General features: G+C 43.8%; 1 protein-coding gene across 4 annotated transcripts in view; it reads left to right on the plus strand.

Moving 5' to 3' along the window:
• The window catches only part of LOC109433369 (uncharacterized), a 159,394-nt gene that overhangs the window by 97,553 nt on the left and 40,277 nt on the right, over positions 1-21,564 (plus strand). The window contains exon 1 of one of the 4 annotated variants that reach the window (XM_029877118.2): positions 16,721-17,534. The exons of the other annotated variants lie outside the window; for them this stretch is intronic. The gene's annotated coding sequence lies outside the window, so the exon portion shown is untranslated. Of the gene's footprint in view, positions 1-16,720; positions 17,535-21,564 lie in introns of those variants that run through there. 4 annotated transcript variants of the gene reach the window in all.

A 21,564-nucleotide genomic window follows, 5' to 3' on the forward strand; every position in this document is an offset into this window, starting at 1 on the left:
TTGGAAATAAACCTGGAGGAATCCCTGAAACAATTTCTGGAGGAACCTCAAGAGGAATCCCTGAACAAATCTCTATAGGAAATCTTGGGGAAATTTCGTGGAGCTAGTAATGGAAGAACTCCAGGAGGAATCCCTAAGCGAATCCCTGAATGAATTCCTTGAAGAATCTCTAGAGGAATTCTGGTAGAAATCCATGGAGAAATTTCTGAAGGAATTCCTGGAGAAATTTTTAGAGGAATTCTGAAAGAAATTTCTGGTGGAGTTCCAGGAGGTATTTACAGAGGAATTTCTGGAGGAATTCCAGGAGGAATTCCAGAAGGATTTTCAGGAGGAATTACTGCAGGAATCATCGGTGGAATTTCTGGAGGGATCCATGAAATGATTCCTGGAGGAATGTGTAGAAGAAACCCTAGAGAACAAATTCCTGGATTAATTCTTGGAGGAAACCCTGGAAGAATTCCTGGATTCATTCTAGAATAAATTCCTGGAGGAATTCCTGAGGAAATACCTGGGGTAATTCCTGAAGAAATTCTTGGTAGAACTCTTGCAGAAGTCCCTGGAGAAATGCCTGAATAAAATCCTAGAGGATTGGCAGGAGGAATACCTGGAATAGTTCTTGAAAAAAAAAAAAATCCGGGAGGAATTTCCGAGGGAATCCCTTGAGGAGTTTCTGGAGGAATCTCAAGATTTATGATGAAATACAAAGTTCGATTTCTGAGAGAATTCCAGGAGGAGTTTCTGATGAATTTTTAGAGGAAATACTGAAGAAACCGTTAAATTTCCTGAGGAAATCCTGAAATCCTGGATTAATTCCTGGGGGAGTTTCTGAAGAAATCCCAACAAGAGTTCTTGCAGGCATTTTTGAAAAAATCCTGGAATTCGTTTTTTGAAAGAATAACAGAAGAAATTTCCGGTGAATCCCTAGAGGAACTCGAAGTAACTTCTGAAGAAACCCGATGAGCAATCCCGGAAGCAACCCCATGAGGAACTCTATGGAATCTCAGGAGAGCTTTCTTAGCGAATACCTGGAAGATTTTTTGTAGGAAGAAATCAATGTCTGCAGTTATTGTTGAAGGAATACTAGGATCCCTAAAAGTTTTTTTGTACATTTTTTTCAAACAATTCTTGGAGTATTTTTTAATAATTTCTAAGTAAAAATTTCTAAAAGATTTTCTGGAATACATTCCTGCAGAAATATTTCGAATCATTCCAGATGTAATTATTGGAGCAATCTCTAGTGGAATTCTGGAAGGCATATATGGAGAAATCCCTGTAGAAATCTCTAAATACCTGCAGAAATATCTTAAAGGATCTTTGGAGAAATTCCTAAAGGAAACCTCGAAAAAAGCACTTGCTGGAAAAAGGAACAATTGCTGGAGGAACCTCTAAAGATATACTAGGACAAATCCCGGAAAAAATGTCTAGTGGAATCCCTAGATGAATTCTTGATTGAATTTCTGGAAGAAGCCATGATGGAATCACTGAAGCAAGCTATGGAAAAAAAAAATCTTGGAGGAATTGTTCGTACTCATATAGTTTACGAAACTATGAACAAATCTAAAACAGTCATTTTGATTACTAAAAACTACAATACCAATTTGCATATTCACATATCGGGCACCCATCCCGCTTAAAATTCACTCAAGTCAGGCCCCCCCTGGGCCCCCTCCAGGAAAAAATCCTAGTTACGCCAATGCTCTTTATACAGAAAATCTGCATTAAAAATGATAGTCAAAAATGGGCCATCACAAATTAAACAAAAAGAAATATGTCTGTGTGCCAAACGGCTTAAGTTAAAAGTATGGAAAACCAAAACATTGAAAGGTCTAAAGACAAAAAGTCGAATCAGGCTTCAAATAATCACACATAAAATGCTGCATGAATATTCTTTCTTCTTTTTAAATATGTTATGTATGTACTTTTTGTCCCTACTAATTTTATTTTTTTCGACCTACTATACATTACAAGAAAAACTATCGCGCAAAGTTATGCCAAAATGTAAATAGATATGCGCGGTTACATTTAATCGTTTCGGTGTCTTCTGCGCGGTCAATCATCAGCTATTTTTCGCATTTATTGTAGAAGACACGAACACGATATGATGTTTTTGAACATTTTTGTGCGATAATCTACGGCGAAACGCGCAATATTGTCTTCGATTTTTTTGCATTTCTACGTTTTGTCTTCTCAGCCTCAGCATTTCAAGAGCTGCTTTCCAAAACAACATCTTTTTTTTCAAAGCTGTGGCGTGGCACTGACAAAAATAATGCTCCTCTTTCGATGGCTTACATTAGAGGGGTGACATGCAATCTACATGCATAAAAAAGGAGCCGTATCATCAATCAGATACGTCCTTCTGAAATGCTGAAGCTAAAAAGATAAATCGTACAAATCTGGAGCAACATTTGAAAAGGGCATACAAGCATTGGTAAACAATGACTTCACACGTTGCTCCTGAGCCCCCATCAACTTAATCACACAAACTGCGACAGTTTTCAGATAGAGCAAACATGGATCTTTCGGATAACGATATTCATGTGCGTGGGCGGGCTGCTGTTAGACCCTCGAAGCAATTTTGAAAGAAGGCACACAACCTATTAGGCCCTTTTCAAACGTTGCTCCAGGAATGAAATAAAAAATTAAAGACAATAGGTCGAAGAAAAGTTAAATTAGCAGGGACAAAAGGTCTTACATATTTTAAAAGAAGAAAGAATTTTCACCCAGAATATTATGTTTGATTATTTGTTGCCTGTTCCGACTTTTTGTCTTTCGGCCTTCCGATATTTTGAATTTTTATTCTTATAACTTAAGATATGTGGAACACAGACATATTTCTTTTTGTCTAATTTGTGGTTGCTCATATTAAATATTTTTGACAAATTTTGTCTTTTGTTTTAAGGCAGATTTGCTGTATTGAGAGTGTACGCTGTTCATATATCGGTGCCAACATTTCGAAATGGCGAAACTGCTTGCCAAAACCAAACCTTTATCTATCCGATGCAATGTACAATTACTACTGTACGGAAAAAATGCAATCCTTTCCGATAGTGGTTGTTGGTGTCATGGGAAAGATGAGATTCGATCTGCTATGGGAGATCATGTTGTGTTGAAGATCAATTACGTCCTTTTGAAATGTTGGTGCTGATATGCATGTAAATACTATCGCCGTGATGGAGAGTAATAAGAGCATCTATTGACATATGGAATCACAATGCAATATACTTTTAATTGAATTTGTTACAACAATGTAATTTTTGCTTTCTGTAGGCCCTAAGAACTTCTACCGTATATTGACGTAATGACAAATCTTGATACAAAATGCACTTCACCGATATTCATATGGATGCATACTACCAAATTTCAATGTTGTTCATGATAATTTCTGTTATTGATGCCTTTAACTCATGATTCTTTTATGAAATATGGTGTTATTCTATATGAAACTCGATTTTTTAGAGGTTAGGCCCTTTAAAAGGGCGTAACTCAAAAATTCGCCCAAGGATGATTTTAAAAATTTGTCCAGAGGTGTAGGATAGCTAAATAAAGAGAATGGCGTTTCAGGTTTTGATGGTATATTTTATTTTATAATAACGGTAAATGGAGCACCGTGGGAGACACAGAGTGCCTGGATATCGGTGACGCCTCTTCCTCCTACTGCGCGTGGCAGGGGGACTCTCTCCATATGCACGACTTTGGGTGGAGCATTCGGTGCTTGGTGAACGCCACTGGTATTTCGCATTCTAACGTCTCGAGGTCACTCTTGGCCACTTTACCACCCCGAAGCTGTAGGACAACAGGGTCACAATAAACGTATACCTAGGTTTGTTTTATTACCGGCTGACAGAAAGCTCCTCAAAACACATTTGACACGATACAAGAACAGCTGCAGCTCAGACTTACTTTACCGGTCAGGCAAGGCCTGAGTGTCCTCTGCTATACGTATTAGTCATCTCCATTCGACTCAGTCCATGACTGCGCCTCTCCAGTTCCGCAACTGCGAAGGGTCCGCAAATCGTCCTCCAATTGATCGGCCCATCTAGCTCGCTGCCAATTTTCGCGGTGTGGACTATGATTGGTCCTTTCAGCAGCTGAAGCAGCACGTGGTTTATTCGCCTTCTCCAAGTCCCGTCTTTCATCTGCACTGCGCCGTAGATGGTACGCAACACCTTCCGTCTGAAAACTCCGAGGGCGCGTTGGTCTTCTGCACGTAGGATCCATGCCTCGTGCCCATAGAGGACTACCGGTCTCATCAGCGTTTTGTAGATAGTTAACTTCGTGTGACGGTGAACTTTGTCCGATCGTAGAGTTCTGCGGAGTCCAAAGCAAGCTCGATTTCCTGCCACAATGCGTCTAGGAATTTTTCTGCTGGCGTCGTTGTCGGCGGTCACCAGTGAGCCCAAATACACGAATTCTTCAACCGCCTCGATTTTATCACAGTCGATAGAAATTCAGGGTGGCGAACGCGATGATTCCTCCGTGGAACCCTTTACCACCATGTACTTTGTCTTCGATACATTAATGACTAATCCGATTCGCCTGACTTCATTCTTTAGTCGGATGTACGTTTCCGCCATTGTATTATATTTGCGAGCTCTACTATCAATATCATCAGCGAAACCAAGCAGCTAAACGGACTTCCTAAAAATCGTCCCCGCTCTTCGTATTACTCCCTTTATAGCAAGCACGAATGACCATCACTTTGCCGTACCCCTCTGCGAGATTCGAAGGGACTTGAGAGTGTCCCTGATACTCGAACTACGCTCATCACTCGATCCATCGTCGCCTTGATCAATCGTATCAGTTTATTCGGGAATCTGTACCTATTCATGCATAGTTTGGCATAGCTGGTCTCAATTGATTGTATCATACGCCGATTTAAAAATCGATGAACAAGTGATGTGTGGGCCTGGGCACGTTGTGTTCGTGGCATTTCCGCAAAACCTGGCGGATTGCGAATATCTGATCCGTTGTTGCCCGTTCACCCATGAATCCAGCCTGGGATTGCCCCACGAACTCTCTTGCAATCAGTGATAGACGACGGCTTAAAATTTGAGAGAGTTTTTTGTAGACAGCGCTCAGTAGTGTGACCGCGCGATAGTACCTGCAATCAAACTTGTCCTTTGTGCGGCTCCGTGGTCGTGCGGCTAGGGTCACCAAGCTCTTAGTCGCATCGTGCTGAGGAGCGCGGGTTCGATTCCCGCCGCAGCTGTCAGGAAAAGTTTTCGGCTGTGCCACTGGGCGTTGCATGCTAGTCCGTTGTCTAGTGTCGTGCTTCCTTCAAAGAGCGAAAAGCTCACTGGAAGCATTGAACGTGTCCGTGTCTGTTTTCAAATGCCTCTAAGTTGTTGGAAGCCGAGTTATTTGTACCATACCGCCGAGGTATTTGTACCATCAGGTATCAGTAGGTCGGCTCAAGAGGCACGTTCTCCTCCATTTGGGAAATTTGTGCCATCGCCATGAATACGAGCCTATTCATCATTTACCTGAGGGAGAGCGGAGGGAGGAATAAGGGATGAGATAGGGAAAGGGATGGTAAGGGAATAGGGTCGATATAATCGCATAAGCGTACCACAACGGGTTCAAACAGCGCCCTGAAAAGGGCACTGTAGAAAACGCATAAAGCGTAAAGTAAGCCTATAGCTATTTGCCACAACGGGTTCAGAACAACAGAACATCCTGAAGATTCAGGCTTCTTAGGTCAGTTTCACTTAATCAAGTGTTTACCGAGTACTCGAAAACGCAGTTGCGTAAAAACTGGGTAGTTACATAACAAATGATTCAAAGTTCCACAGTCGGATTCTCAGCTAAGATATACAAATGAAGCAGCCTGTTGAGGCTTGTGATGGACAAAATCATAAGTAGGAAAACCACATTGAGTTATCTCAATTGCGTTTCTGCTACGAGATTCCTCAAAAGTCATGGCAAGACTCCCGCATGGAGGCATCCACAAACACTCAATTTCCTAATCGCTGCTTGACGTAATGCCGAGAAGAGATGTTGGTTTTTGAGCATTTGGTAAATCCAATTGGAAATCACTGAAAGATAAATAGGACAATCCATGCGGCTTCCAATATGGAATCGAAAGGTTCGTGTTCAAAAGTATCCTGGAAATCCGAGAAAACACCCAAACAAAATTATTTTTGAATGAATGCGTTTCCGATATCGTAAACAACATTGTGTAAACAAATCACAGTGGACTTTCCATTTTGGTAAGCATGTTGGTTCCCATGGAGAGGCATGTTTGTTAGAAAAACATCACGGGTGTGATGCGCGACAAAGCGTGCAAAGAAAGAGGTCAAATTGATAGATTTGATCTTCATACGAATACATTATCCACTTACGGAATAAACTTGGCAGTATAATCCCACCAAGATTTGGGAATGGCAAGGCTGCAAACAAGTAGTTTTATCAAAACATTTTGGGGCTCGAGACATGACACGCAAGACTGTCATTTCAATTTTACTGAAAGTAGCAAACATCGGGTCAAACGCAAAATGCGAAACCATATTGGTGTTAATTAAAACATTAAATCTACATAGAAATCCTCCCTACGAAAGTAAGGTTCTTGGACCAAAGCTGTTCTTTTATGCTGAAGATTGATCTGAGCTGTCATAACCATAGCCACTACCCAAACTAGGCACGATCAAACTCTTACAATCACAACACAAGAAAAAAGAGCAGCGATAAAAACCAATTCGGTATCGATTGAAGAGCGCCAGAGACGAACATACACAGAGGACACAGTGAAGAACGCATAATGCGAAGAGCCATATACAGGGGATAGACAAAATGATCGGGACAGGCAAAATTTTCACTTTCCAAAAAATGTTCAACTAGCTGTAACTTTTCGAAAAGTGCATCAAATATTCTCAAATTTTTACTGTAAGTTCTTCAACTAGTTGTGTATCAGTGGACAAAATTTGGAAAAGATCGGACAATTCTTCACGAAGTTATAATTTTTTTTGAAAAAGATAAAATTATCCGATAGCCAACTTTGAGCTGTTATATCTCCGGATTCAATGAACCGATTGCAATGAAATTTTGACCATTCATGACTTATATGATGAACTCTGGAAAACATTTAACTTAACTTAATATTTTTAACAAGCGAAAAAGTTATAGCATTTTTATTTTTTTCACGATTTTTTAGTAAATTGATCTATTTTTTATATGCATCCCATTACTTTTTCAATTTATTGGCGGCTATGTTGTTACTTTCCTTCAAAACGCATTTATATATTAGTGAATTAGAGGGAAACTAAATGAACTATAATTTGCATCTTGAATTTTGAAACGATGTTGATGTTTTGGATAATTTGGTGTTTTATTAGAAAAATAATCTAATCGTTATAACTTTCTTTCGTATTAAGAATATTAAGTTAAGTCAATGGTTTTTCATAGCTCATTATATAAGTCATAAATGGACAAAATTTCATTGCATTCGGTTCATTGAATGCGGAGATATAACAGCTCAAAGTTGGCTATCGCATAATTTTACCTTTTTCAAAAATCTTTATAACTTCGTGAAGAATTGTCCGATCTTTTCCAAATTTTGTTCACTGATACACAACTAGTTGAGGAACTTACAGTAAAAATTTGAAAACATTTGATGCACTTTTCGAAAAGTTACAGCTAATTGAACATTTTTTGAAAAGTGAAAATTTTGCCTGTCCCGATCATTTTGTCTATCCCCTGTAGGTTATAATTAAAACTAATAAACAACATACTAATAATCCCACCCTTATTGAGCCTCGAAGTTGAGGCTTAAGAAGGATAGCAGATTATCTCGGAAAAACACAAGGTCAACTGCACCATTGCTCCGGTTAGCGCAGTAAGGGCAGAATACTGTGGAGGGCGCCCTAGTACTCCACAGGCTCCGTTTGTAGTTAGGTTTTTATTAGACCCCCCTAACCATTCATTCTTTGGCACGGTAAGCATAAAGCCGCATAACACCATGAATTAGGGGTCACCTGTTTAGTGGACTCTTACCACTGGATCAGGCGATCCGTAGTGTTATTCTTAGCCAATTGAGACAACCGCTACCGACACTACACAGCTATCTAGGCTGATCGGGAAAAGAAGTTAACATTGATGGTCAACTTCCAAACGAGCCCGAACAGTCCGCTAATTTCGCCATTTGTATGGGAAAATAGGAGAAAAATCAAACAAATCGAAAAAAATCGAAAAACCCAAGATGAAATATTTTAAACCGCACAGATTCTGAAACTAGAGGCCCAAACCTACAATCCTATGGAATAATATTTGAGGTACATTCGATTTTCATAATACTTCCCTTTGGACATAGCGTGGGACACTCTTTTTGTTCCTCGGTCGTTTTTAGCATCACAGTGTTCTTAGTCCCTTCTCGCTATTACCAATGGCAGCACTTTGTACAGTATAGATTCCAAATGCACGATAGACGATACCCCTAACAATCATTTCTGGTAGCTGCATGAAGACCTCTAACACCATGTTGAAGCTTTCTTTCATCTGATCGTGACTCGTCGTTAGTTAGTTTTTATACCAAAAAATGTGCACGAAATCGGGTCCTGCTGCACTCCAATTCCTGGTATACCGGGTAGCCTGAATGGTAATTTATCCAAGACGCCGATAAGTTCGCTACGGGCCGATGGTTCGCTACGCCGATGGTTCGCTACGGGTGCGATATCTGGACTATGCTCAAAGAGGACATGCAAGCACTCGAAGTGTTCGAGCGTCGGATGCTTATGATCATCTTTGACGGTGTGCAGGAGAACGGTGTGTGGTGGCGAAGAATGAAACACGAACTCGCTGCACTCTACGGCGAATCTAGCATCCCGAAGGTCGCAAGAGCTGGAAAGATATGATGGGCATGTTGTGAGAATGCCGGAAATCAACCCTGCAAAACTGGTGTTCGCAAGAGATCCAGATGGTAAAAGAGGACCTGGCGGGCAGCGTGCAAGATGGGCGGACTAGGTACAGGACGATCTTGTAACTGTGGGAAGCGGCAAAGGATTCGAGGATTCCGCTTCTGTTTGTATCGTTCCACGTTTTAGCGGGTTCCATGCTTCAACATTAGCGCCCGCGCTGCGCTCTTCTCCTCCAAAAGCGATCGGTACTCTTCGTAAAGAAATTTGTTCCGTCTACTTCTTTCCACGCTCCCGACAAGGCTCTCGGCTGCGTCATTAATGGCTGCTTTTTTACTACTCCACTGCAGTCCTATAGAGTAGTCATATCCAGCTTACCCTCGTCCGACAATGCTGCGTCCAGATTCTGTTTTTTTTCTTTCTAACCCATAGGGGGAAAATCTGCTCAACAGACACCTTAACAGGAAGGTTAGGGTAGTGTGATGTTAAGGCCGTCTTCTACAACAATAGTAAAAGCCAGGACTACTCTCTCCTCGACCCACTAAAACACATTCCTATGGTCGCCAAACCCTTTGTCTCTCCGGAACCACCAAGAAGGCATTGCTTCAGAGAGGGGCTAGTGCACATCGCACCCTCAAGGTTAGCTGCGTAGCCTGCAGCAACGAACATCGATGACTCGCTTTGGAGAGTCCATCCCGGTAGCATGCTGGCGCTTAGCCAGTTTTCCGAGTGGTGCTCACCACTCCCTTTGTCCTCGGAAGGCGAGCAGGGTCAACCCCGCCCGCGCCCAACTGCTTGGCAGACATCAAGAACTGATGCCCACGTGCAACTGTCCTGCTGAAGGCAAGGGTATCACTACCCTCCAGGCCCTATCAGCTGCACCAGAAGGTTGCTGACAGCAGGGTCTCCACCTGCCCCGACCCTTGCCGGGGCCCCCTTTCCAACCACGGGCTCGGATCCAATTCAGTAGACCGACGCCACGACAGCACCGCTACCGGGACTTCCTCTCCGCGGCCACTTAATCGCTGTAAGGATCGATCTCGACCGCAGGCACCGGTATGACCTACGAAGACGACTCCGAAAACCCTGGACCACCTCTTGTACTGCATCTGAACTAGCCATTCTCCGAGTCCACGCGCCACCTCCTCTGTAGCTCCCAGACGATATGGGTGATAGCCGTTGAAACGGCGTTCAAGCCAAACTCATCCCTACACATCCTCTGGACCAAATTGTCCGGAGTTGTGTTCTCCCCGCATGTGGCAAGCATGCGGTCACGCATTGTGCGATAACGCGGGCACACGAACAAAACGTGTTCCGCCGTTTCCTTTAAACCATTGCACACTGGGCATTCGGAAGAATCCGAATGCCCGAAACGGTGTAGATGCTGTCGGAAGCAACCATGACCTGAAAGGACCTGAGTCAGGTGGAATGTAACTTCCCCATGGCGCCTATTAATCCAACTATCTACCCTCGGTATCAACCTATGGGTCCACCTTCCTTTGGAGGAACTGTCCCACGTGCGCTGCCATTTGACCATAGAGGCCATCCGGGCAGTCCTGCGTATGCCTCTTGTGCCGTGCATTTCGAAGCACTCCATGTCCTCACTGATAAGGATGCCGATAGGCACCATACCAGTAATGATACAGAGAGCGTCGTGTGACACGGTACGGCACGCGCTCGCAACCCTCAGGCACATAAGCCTGTAAGTACTTTCCAGCTTCCGTCGGTAGCATTTAGCACTTAGCGCAATGCCCCATGCCGGGCTGCCATACCTAAGTATGGACGTAGTAACACTAGCCAGAAGCTTGCGCTTACTGGCGTACACCGCAGAGCTATTGGACATCATCCGGGACAGTGCCGCAATGGCTGTAGAGGCTCTTTTACAGGCATAGTTGACGTGGCTACCGAAGGTAAGCTTTTCGTCGATCATCACGCCCGAATGTTTGACGGAGCGCTTTGACAGGATAATGCACTCACCTACACTGATCTCCGCCTGCTGCTCCGACTTCCGGTTGTTAACAACCGTCACCTCAGTCTTGTGGTGAGCTAGCTCCAGTTTCCTGGACCGTATCCACGCCTCCACAACCTTGATTGAGTGGTCGGTAGTCAACTTCACCTCCTTGATCGTTTCACCGTATACTTCGAGCGTAATGTCGTCGACAAATCCGACAATCTCCACTCCCACTGGGTAGTCTAACCTCAACACCTCGTCGTACATGACATTCCATAACACCGGACCCAGGATGGAACCTTGCGGGACTCCTGAGGTTATGTGAAAGCACTTCCGACCCACCTCCGTGTCGTAAACTAGTACTCGATTCTGAAAGTATCTTTCGAGAATCTTGTACAGGTACCCCGGTATCCCCAGACGCAAGAGCGCATCGGAAATAGCAGACCAGCTATTGAACGCATTCCTTACACCCAGAGTCACTACCGCACAGAAACGAATTCCGCTCCTCTTAGGCTCGAGTGCTTTCTCGGCGGTTTTTGTAACCGACAAGATAGCGTCTACGGTGGACCTCCCCTTCCGGAAGTCGTATTGGTTACTCGAAAGATCATTTTCGCCCTCGGTAAACCTCAACATTCTATTGAGGATGATCTTTTCGAGCAACTTCCCCGCCGTATGCCGACGGGTCCCCGGGTGGTTTCCCCGCCTTTGGCAATAGTACCAGGCTCTGCCTCTTCCAAGCTTCTGGGAAAACTCCCTCGTCCAGGCATTTCTGCATAGCAGACCTGAACATCTCGGGAGCCTTTGCAATAGCTACTTTTAAGGCCAGGTTTGGAACTCCGTCCGGACCTGGGGCCTTACCTACGCTAAGGGACTTTGCTATCCCCGCAAGTTCCACATCGGTGACCCTCTCCTCATCGCCAGCCCCAGTCCCCGGCTGTCCTACGGAATGAGGCCAAGGACTAGGATCATGACGCGGAAAAAGCCCCTCAATGATCCCCTCCATCATCTCTGGAGATTGCTCTGTAGGAGCCATGACACCTCTCGTCTTGGCCATAACGATCTGGTAGGCGTCACCCCACGGGTTCACATAGGCACTCTGACAGAGACCCTCAAAGCAGGCCTTTTTGCTTGCTCTTATCTCGGTCTTAAGCGCGGCTTTTGTAGCGGCGAACACCACCCGCCGTTCGTTTCGCTCTTCCTCTGATCGTGCTCGCTGCATCCGCCGCCTATCCCGTAGGCAGGCGCGGCGCAGGTCTGCAATCGCGTAGGTCCACCAGTAAGCCGGTGGCCTCCCATTTCTAGGGTGGACTCGCCTAGGCATAGTTGCATCACACGCACGTGAGAGCACTGCTACCAGCTCGTCGCCGTCTAATCCGATTAAGTTTCGCTCTCGGCGGAGCGCTTCCCTAAATACCTCTTCGTCGAAGTATGATGTCTTCCACCTACGAGGGCTTGGCCTTGGCCTAGCCGCCTCTTCTTCTATCCGCTGTCTGCTGTTATTGTAGTTGATACTGTAGCGAACCGCCAGGTGGTCGCTGTGAGTGTAGCCATCATCTACTCTCCAGTTCGAACTACTTGTTAGGCCAGGACTACAAAAGGTCACGTCAATAATTGACTCCGCTCCGTTTCGACTAAAGGTACTCTTGGTACCGACATTAGCCAAGTCGACATCTAAGATGGCCAGTGTTTCTAGCAGGATCTGACCCCGCTGGTTCGTGAAACGGCTTCCCCATTCCACGGCCCAGGCATTAAAGTCGCCCGCTATTACCACCGGCCTTCGCCCTGTTAGCACGGTCGTTAAGCGGTCCAGCATTTGCGTGAACTGCTCGATCGGCCACCGCGGAGGCGCATAACAGCTACAGAAGAAGACCCCGTTTACTTTGGCGACCACGAAGCCCTCAGGTAGTAGACACCAACTCCTGAACGGGGTATTTACCCGTCGTCCATATCGCCGCCATTTTTCTGGTCCCATCCGCGACCCAGTTGCCGTTGCCGGCGGATACTCGGTATGGGTCCGATATGATGGCGATATCTGTCTCCCACTCAGAAACTGCCTGACAAAGCAGTTGCTGAGCCGCATCACAGTGGTTCAGGTTCAGCTGCGTTACCTGCACTGTGATTTGTTGTTCACTGCGGCTCTCTTAAAGGCCGGGCACCCTGGACTACCCATCGGATGTCTGTTTTTCGAGGTTTTCCCGGTACAGATCATGCAGATGGGCGGACTCGTGCAGCTTTGGGCCTTATGACCTTCAGCGCCGCATCGCCTACACAGTTTGCGCCTGTCGGGGCCTTTACAGTCCCATGACTTGTGTCCTGGTTCCAGACACCTGAAGCAAACCTCTGGTGGCTCGTGGAATGTCAGGTGACATACACACCAGCCCACCTTTATACTCCCTACTTTAACGGACTTTTTGACGTCCGCCACAGGTAGCTGAACCAAAGCTATCTGTGTCCCTGCTGGCCCTTTCCGTAGCTTAACGGCTGCGGCGGCCACCTGCACATCGCACTGTTGCCGCAGTGCCGTGACGAGCTCTTCCACTTCGGTGATCTCATCGATGTCCTTGACCTTCAGAGTCGCCTCATGTGTCAGAGCCCTCACCAAGGACCTCTTCTGCCAGCCTCTTATAGGCGGCGCCCTTGTGTTCCTTCTGGCGCTTCGGCTCCAGGATCATTTCGCCCGTACGAGTACGTCTAATACTGCGTACGTCGGTTCCAAGACCCTCAAGCTTGGCGTCGCTTCGCATCATCTTCAAGACGTCCGAGTACTTGGACTGTTCCGTCTTGATGACGATAGCGTCGCCTTTCTCGCGTTTGGCACCTGCCCTCCTACGCCTTGGCTTGGCGTCCTGCGCAACTACCTGCGGATTCGCCTTCTTCTTCCTCTTCCGTTCTACCTTCGTCCAAGGGGGGTCCTCCCCTTGGATTGCCCTACTCTGTGGCTGTTGAAGGCCCACTAGCGGTCGCAACCCCTTGTTCCCATCGTTCCGGGACGCGCTAGCCTTTTCAGGCCCACCCTTCCCAGCTTTCCGGGAACCCTGGCTGGGGTCCGACCTTCCGGCATTATTACCGACTTTCGGGGTAATGATTCGCCTGGCCTTGCGGGTACTGCCAGACAGCTCCTCGCCTGACGGTTGCCGCGCCCGCTTCTGCGATTGCTTGCCCCGTTTGTCGCGAGCAGTCGCTTCCGCCTTATTCGGACTTCCTGCGAAGGAGAAGGCCTCCGTTTGGGTAAACTTCGGCACTTTCTCATTTGCAGGCTCCGCTGCTGTAGCAGTCAGCAACGCGAGTGCCGCGTGCTCCTGCTTGGCATCGTCGATCGACGCCCTAAGTCGAAGCAAGGCCGTTTTCAGGTCCTTGCTTATGTTCGACTTAGTGGACGCAAAGTCGATGATTTTGCCAAGCTGCTGCTCAGCCACCTCTATTGCGGACCGTCCTTTGGATCCTCGGTTGACGGCCCTCAACAACCACGCTCCGTCCATAACCTCCACCGGCTGGCTTGCCGGGAAGTGGACTGGAGCACCCACGCTTGAGCTGCGTACGCAACTCCCAGCGCCTATCTCCTCACTTCTCCTTGTCGGAGATCTCATCAACCCGCTTCTTGCGAAGGGGTTGATCCCACCACTATTTCCACCTAGATTCTGATTTTTATTTGACTTCATGATTAAATCCCACGAGTAGCACGGGAAAGAATGTCCACCACGCCAGAGCCCTGCATTAACGCGGTAAGGGACAGCTTACTGTGGGGGGTGCCCAGGTACCCCACAGGCTCCGTTAAAGATCGAGCATCTTTTTCACCCCCTCGATCACTCATTCCTCAGCACGGGTCGCTTGACACCTTGAATTGGGGTTAGTAGTCCTATTCTTAGCCGGCGACTACGCGGCTGACTCGCAAGCGGGGGGGTGCGTCAGGCCCCAGGACTTTCGTCCCTGCTGCCCCTAGCGTCGGGTGCTTAGGACCATCTTTCCTGCAAACTGGTGGTTACAAGAGATCCAGATGGTAAAAGAGGACCTGGAGGGCAGCGTGCAAGATGGGCGGACCAGGTACAGGACCAGCTTGTAACTGTGGGAAGCGGCCGTGGATTCGAGGATTCCGCTTCTGTTCGTATCGTTCCACGTTCTAGCGTGTTCCTTGTTTCAACATTAGCGCAGGCGCTGCGTTCTTCTCCTCCAAAAGCGATTGGTACTCCTAGTAGAGCAATTTGTTCCGTCTACTTCTTTCCACGTTCCCGACAAGGCTCTCGGCTGCGTCATTAATGGCTGCTTTTACTATTCTATAGCAGTCATTAGAGTAGTCATATCCAGCTCGCCCTCGTCCGACAATGCTACGTCTAGATTCTGCGCGTATGATAAGTGACATCTGGTTGCTTAGGTCGCTTAAGCTTGTTGTCGCCGGTACCGTACATCGATGATGGAGAGTTTTGGGTGTAGCTTGACAATCATCAGGCAATGGGAAGAGTCCATGGTAGCGCTGCGACATGGTTTCTGACATCGTAGACCCAACAAATAAGGCCTGATTGGCTGTAGCCTCGAAATTGAAGAACAACATCTGATACAGGGGGTGGCCAAAATGTTTGGGATAGGCAACTTTTTTTCTCCCACAAAAAAATTCAGCATACTATAACTTTTTATAGAGTGCATAAAAAAATCTCAAATTTTGACTGTTTGTCAACCTGTTATATGTGCATTATTGGTACAAATTTGGGCTCGATTGAATAATTTTTCGCAAAGTTAGAACCGTTCGTGTAAAACACTATTTTTTAGACAACTCATTTTTGAGCTGTCATATCTCGGAAACCAATGAACCGAATTGAATGAATTTTTTATCGTTTATCAACAATATATTGATACTTAATACAACGTTATAAAATGTAATATTTTCTCACGGCGAATTAAGTTATACTGGGTTGAAATTTTTAGCCATATAGAGGAAAATAAGTCAAATTTACAATGCCACACAAAAATTACTAAATGTGTTCTTCCTTTAATCTAAATAGGCTCCAATATATCTGATTAAAGATAACTTGAGAACAGAACTGGAAAATCTTTGGACATCAACACTAAAATTTATTTACATTGACGTAAAAAAATACATTTTTTCGAGAAAAATCCAAAAAGTGTCAATCCTTGATAACTTTTTTCAACGTTCAAAAAGTATCTATGTTTTAATAGTTTGTGAAGCACTTGTATATTGTTAGTGTACGTTCAAAATTTCATTCAATTCGGTTCACTGGTTTCCGAGATATGACAGCTCAAAAATAAGTTGTTTCAAAAATAGTGTTTTACACGAACGGTTCTAACTTTGCGAACGATTAATCAATTGAGCCCAAATTTGTACCAATGATGCACATATAATAGGTTGACAAACAGTCAAAATTTGAGATTTTTTGATGCACTCAATGAAAAGTTATAGCATGTTGAACTTTTTGTGAGAGAAAAAAAAGTTGCCTATCCCAAACATTTTGGCCATCCCCTGTAGTTCCGGACTGGAGGTGCCTGATCCTAAAATCACATGTTCCTCATATCCGTGCAATTTATGGAAGATACACATGTGAAATGTTGACGTTTTCACAACTTAACGACAAAAATATGTAAGATACTTTGATCAATTTTTCAATAACTTCCTGTAGTGTTGTATACATGGTAATGTGTTCAATTTAGACCAAATCCCGTGCTCTAAATGCTCGAACAGTACCGAACATCGATCAGCCTGAGCTATCATCCTTTAAAATGTTAGTAGCAGGCAGCACTGGCCGTCCGAGAGATCTTCTTTTCGGAGAATTTGCCTATTTGCTCCCTCCCGCGAAACAAGGTGCTTGGATTGATGCTCGGCTCGCTCACAACGCTCACAACTCATTTGCCATCAGCCGGCAACTGCTGAGCTGCTGAGCATAGCACCACTCTGTAAACACGCGCGCGAAGCAGCCGGGTGGGTTGTGCAGATTGGGTGCAGGTTGTGGGATGGGATGGTGGGTTGGGTATGGCAAACGTGCAACCGACGACCCTCTTCCCCCATCGTCGTTGTCATTACACTAGTAGACGGAAAGCCGTCCCGCGTCGCGGCGCGCGCGTTTGGGATTCTTTGTGTACATGCAGTTAGTTGACGTTGAGCCGCGCATATGATCGGTTGCGTACCAGTCCAGAGCTCTAGGAGTTATAGTCCACTGCCAACCCATTCGTTGATGCCCCGTGTTCAGTGCTAGGTGGTTGGGGTGCAATTTGGAACGTTGTGGTGTGGGAAGGAATCCAGGTTGAATAGATTGTAGTGAAGTAGATAGTCGGAGTTTGGGGTGTTTCATCGTCGCGCCGTATGGAGATGGGATTGTAGAGTGTCGAGCAGGCTCAGTACTGGTGGATAATTGCGGCTCCCAAAAAACCGCAAGCTGCACACTTCCCGTTGGGTGTACAGAGCAGAGTGTTTGTGGTGCCGATTTGGTTGCACGAAGCGACCGGTGTTGTCCAGTGCGCGGTGGTGTACGAAGATCGAAGAAGAGTGAAGAATCAAATAATAAGCGGTCCAATAAGTTTGGTCCAAATTCTGAAGAATTGTGCAAGTCTCGGCTTACGTTCCGCGAAGAAGCTTAGTCCAGAAAAAAAAGAGTCAGTGAATAAATCAGACAAAGAGCCCACGCCGGCAGTTAGTGTGCTTCTCTGTTTCCCCCTTTTATTGGTTCCGTTGTTGGATTATTAGGTTCCAGCGTAGTCGCCGTCGTCTGTCTGGAGTGGTCGTCACGTTTGGGGTGAGTGCGCTTTTACACTGTAGAAAATAAGGTCGATTGAATCCTCGTGTATATGTAAAAAAAAAAACAAAAAAAAAATGTGTGATTTCACCGTTTCCCGACAGAAATCGTTTGGGTGATAAACCTCACAAGCACGCAAAAGGTTCAGCAAAAAAAGTTTTTTTTTTTTTCATACTGTGCCATGTCGTTCCAGAAGGGCCAGACCCAGACGTGATATTTTCCCTTTCGATGCGAAATTTCGGCAAAGCAAATGGCGTGTAGCAGGACAAAAAACTGCATCAAACACAGGGTGTCCTGCAAGAGTGCAAAATTTGAAAAGAGGAAGCAGCTGCCGGCATTTTTTTCATTATGTTATAATCAGTTGGTCTTGTATATAGACAAGCAGCGTTTAGTTTGCAATGCTAACAGCATGTAAGCTAGCAATTTGAATATGTAGGAACGTATAAATTGTATGTGAAAAGCATAACGAATTTTATATGAAGAAAACCATATCAAATGTCAACTAACAATGAAGTGTACATTCAGAACTGTTATGTTTTAATATGCCGAACTACAGGGGATGGCCAAAGTGTTTGGGATAGGCAACTTTTTTTCTCCCACAAAAAAAATCAACATGCTGTAACTTTTCATAGAGTGCATCAAAAAATCTCAAATTTTGACTGTTTATCAACCTGTTATATGTGCATCATTGGTACAAATTTGGGCTCGATTGAATAGTTTTTCGCAAAGTTAGAATCGTTCGGGTAAAACACTATTTTTAGACAACTCATTTTTGAGCTGTCATATCTCGGAAACCAGTGAACCGAATTGAATGAATTTTTTAACGTTTATCAACAATATATTGATACTTAATACAACGTTATGAAATGTAATATTTTCTCACGGCGAATTAAGTTATATCGGGTTGAAATTTTTACCCATATACAGGAATATAAGTCAAATTTACAATACCACACAAAAATTACTAAATGTGTTCTTCCTTCAATCTAAATAGTCTCTAATATATCTGATTTGAGATATTTTGAGAACAGAAGTGGAAAATCTTTGGATATCAACACTAAAATTTATTGACATTGACGTAAAAAAATTACATTTTTTCGAGAAAAATCCAAAAAGTGTCAATCCATGACAACTTTTTTCAACGTTCAAAAAGTATCTATGTTTTAATAGTTTGTGAAGCATTTGTATATTGTTAGTGTACGTTCAAAATTTCATTCAATTCGGTTCACTGGTTTCCGAGATATGACAGCTCAAAAATGAGTTGTCTAAAAAATAATGTTTTACCGGAACGGTTCTAACATCGCGAAAAACTATTCAATTGAGCCCAAATTTGTACCAATGATGCACATATAACAGGTTGATAAACAGTCAAAATTTGAGATTTTTTGATGCACTTTATGAAAAGTTTTAGCATGTTGAACTTTTTTGTGAGGGAAAAAAAAGTTGCCTATACCAAACATTTTGGCCATCCCCTGTATATACCTCAAAATAATCATGTTTGGATTTCAGAAGTACATATTATTGAAAGGACCCAGTGATAGGATTCCATTTGCCAAGCACATGTAATATAAAAATCCTGTTGTAGAGCATTATCATGTCATAATTATGCTTAAAGATCTTATAGCTATTTAAGAATGATTTAAAATAGCTTTGCAATCGCTACCATTCAACTTTTATCTTGTAATTTTCTGCAGTCTTGACTTCAGCTGTCTACGTCTCGATGTTGTCCATGATTTCCACCATCAATCTTAAGTAGGTACATACTACGACGTCCGTGAAGCCGATTATTGTTTGCGGATTGAGTCAATCGTTGAAGTCTCTTTGTGGAATCTGAGGTCCCTATGCCGCTGTCCACAAGTTACGTTACGATCTAGGGGAGGATGCAGCTTATTCGACAATCCATTGCCGCTTTCCTTGAAGTTTAGCAGCTTGTTGAGGGAAATCCCTTCCAGGAGTTAATCCCCTATTCCATATCCTATTTTGATGCTGTACTTCGGGTTTTCTCAACGATACCAGTGTTTGGATCTTTCACATACAATATAAATTCATAAGTAGGGAGTTTCAGGTGCTTTGGACACACCAACATGCGTGCAAAATATATAAACATTCATGCAAAATCAAATGAAAGTATCCAAAATATATACGTGAAAATATCTTTCAAAAATACCTAAAACACCCTACTTGGAATATTGCCTTCGACTAAGCATTTCAATAGCGCATGTCTACAACATGTCTGAAAATGCCAATACATACCATGATTGAGATATCGTCGCTTTTGTGAAATAGGAGCACAACTCAAAATTCGTCGTTTATGAGCGTTTGAAAGCAAATAATGGGAAAACTATGTAAACTTACATCTCACAAAGATTCATGCCAACATTCGTTGAGAAACTCGAAACATGGACATTTTCATCAATTGTTGCAATAAATGCACAACTCAAAAACAGCCAAGTTTTTCAACAGTAGTTGAAAAATAGTCATCAAAAACGCACAAACTAGTTAGTCAATAATTTTTTTTCAGGCACATTTATCAGTGATGAATTAAATTAGTGAATTTGTAGAAGCTGACTCGAGAGTGACCAATTTTCAAACAATTATTCTGTAAATTCACATTTTTTCTTTCGCTAGTGTGAGGTGATTAAGAGCTCCGAGCCATGACACGTTTCTCGAGCAAAGTTTGACAGCAAATTGAAAACAAATTTTGATGTTGCGATATTGCAAATTATGAGAACGTTTTAACGGTTAAAACATCAAAAATGAGGCAGAAAAATGCTCCCGTAACAGCTAGTTGAAAACAATTCCTGCTATCAGTGATAGCAAATTGATAACTTTTTTTTCAATCAGTAAGAAAAAATGGAAAAATCGTTAAATATAGGATTTTTTCGATTGATATGAAATCCTAAATACCATAGGATAATTACTCTAATGGTATATTCTTAGAGCTATTATACAAAGTAGCCTAGAAGTTTTGAAATAACTTTAAAACTTATTTTTATAATAGTTTGAAGTGTCAGCGAAACTAAAACTAGTCAAGACTAACTAATATCAAAATGTGATTTGCTGCTGAATACACATTGAGTTTTCTATTTTCTATCATTTTGTTGTTAGACTCTGCTTGGGTTCTTCTCCGTAAACACTGACACATACCTAGCACACGTAAATCCATTCTTCAGTAACTAATAGTTCCGCTTCCCATGACAAAATTCACTTTCAAATTGCACAAAGCTCGGATAAAGCTTTGATTGGAACTTTATGGCTGCTCAAGAAGCTGAAAGACTTTTACTATAACTATACTTTACTATAAATAGTTCAGAGGGGTATCTTAAGGATAAGCTCATTAAAATTCCAATAGGGCTAGCATAATGGCCGACTTTTGCACCTACTCGTGGTTTTAAGCGCACAAATTCCATAAAAACTGGATCCACGCATCGGCCATTCTTATTTTGAGCTTATCGCAAGTGTTAAACTATCATTGGCAGCCCTGAAGAAGATCCCAACATCTGGATCGAAACGTTGGCGATGAGATTAGAAAATCACCGCTTTTCTTTGACTGAAAGTCGAAATCCCACGAGAAATAAGTCAACTTTCCAGTCGAACCTCTACAAGTATTGGCAGTTTACTTCTTGAGATGTGTGCTTTCGACTATCTGGAGCAAAGTTGAACTGGGATACCAAGAAGTTTCTGTCCTTAACCCGGGAGCGCGGTCGCATCGTGTACTGAGTACACGTACCATGAAAAATTCACGTTTGTGGTACACAGCGTGAGCGTGGTGTCACTGAGGGTGGCTGAAGACACGACTGCTCGAGGGTTAACCAACTTTCAAAGTTCTCGAAAAAAAATAAAAAATAAATTCAAAAATCGCGAATACCTTAATAACATTTTAACGGGCCGATTGAGTGGCAGAGCTGGTACAGAAGTGCTGATTTGAAAACAGCAAAATCCGAGCCAAACCATTTAACCGAGGCCACCGAATCCGCACCTATAAAACAGTTGTTTTTAGATTACTTTCAGATTTCAATTCACTCCTCAA

Source organism: Aedes albopictus, chromosome 3 (assembly GCF_035046485.1).
Source record: "Aedes albopictus strain Foshan chromosome 3, AalbF5, whole genome shotgun sequence".
NCBI classification, from domain to species: domain Eukaryota; kingdom Metazoa; phylum Arthropoda; class Insecta; order Diptera; family Culicidae; genus Aedes; species Aedes albopictus.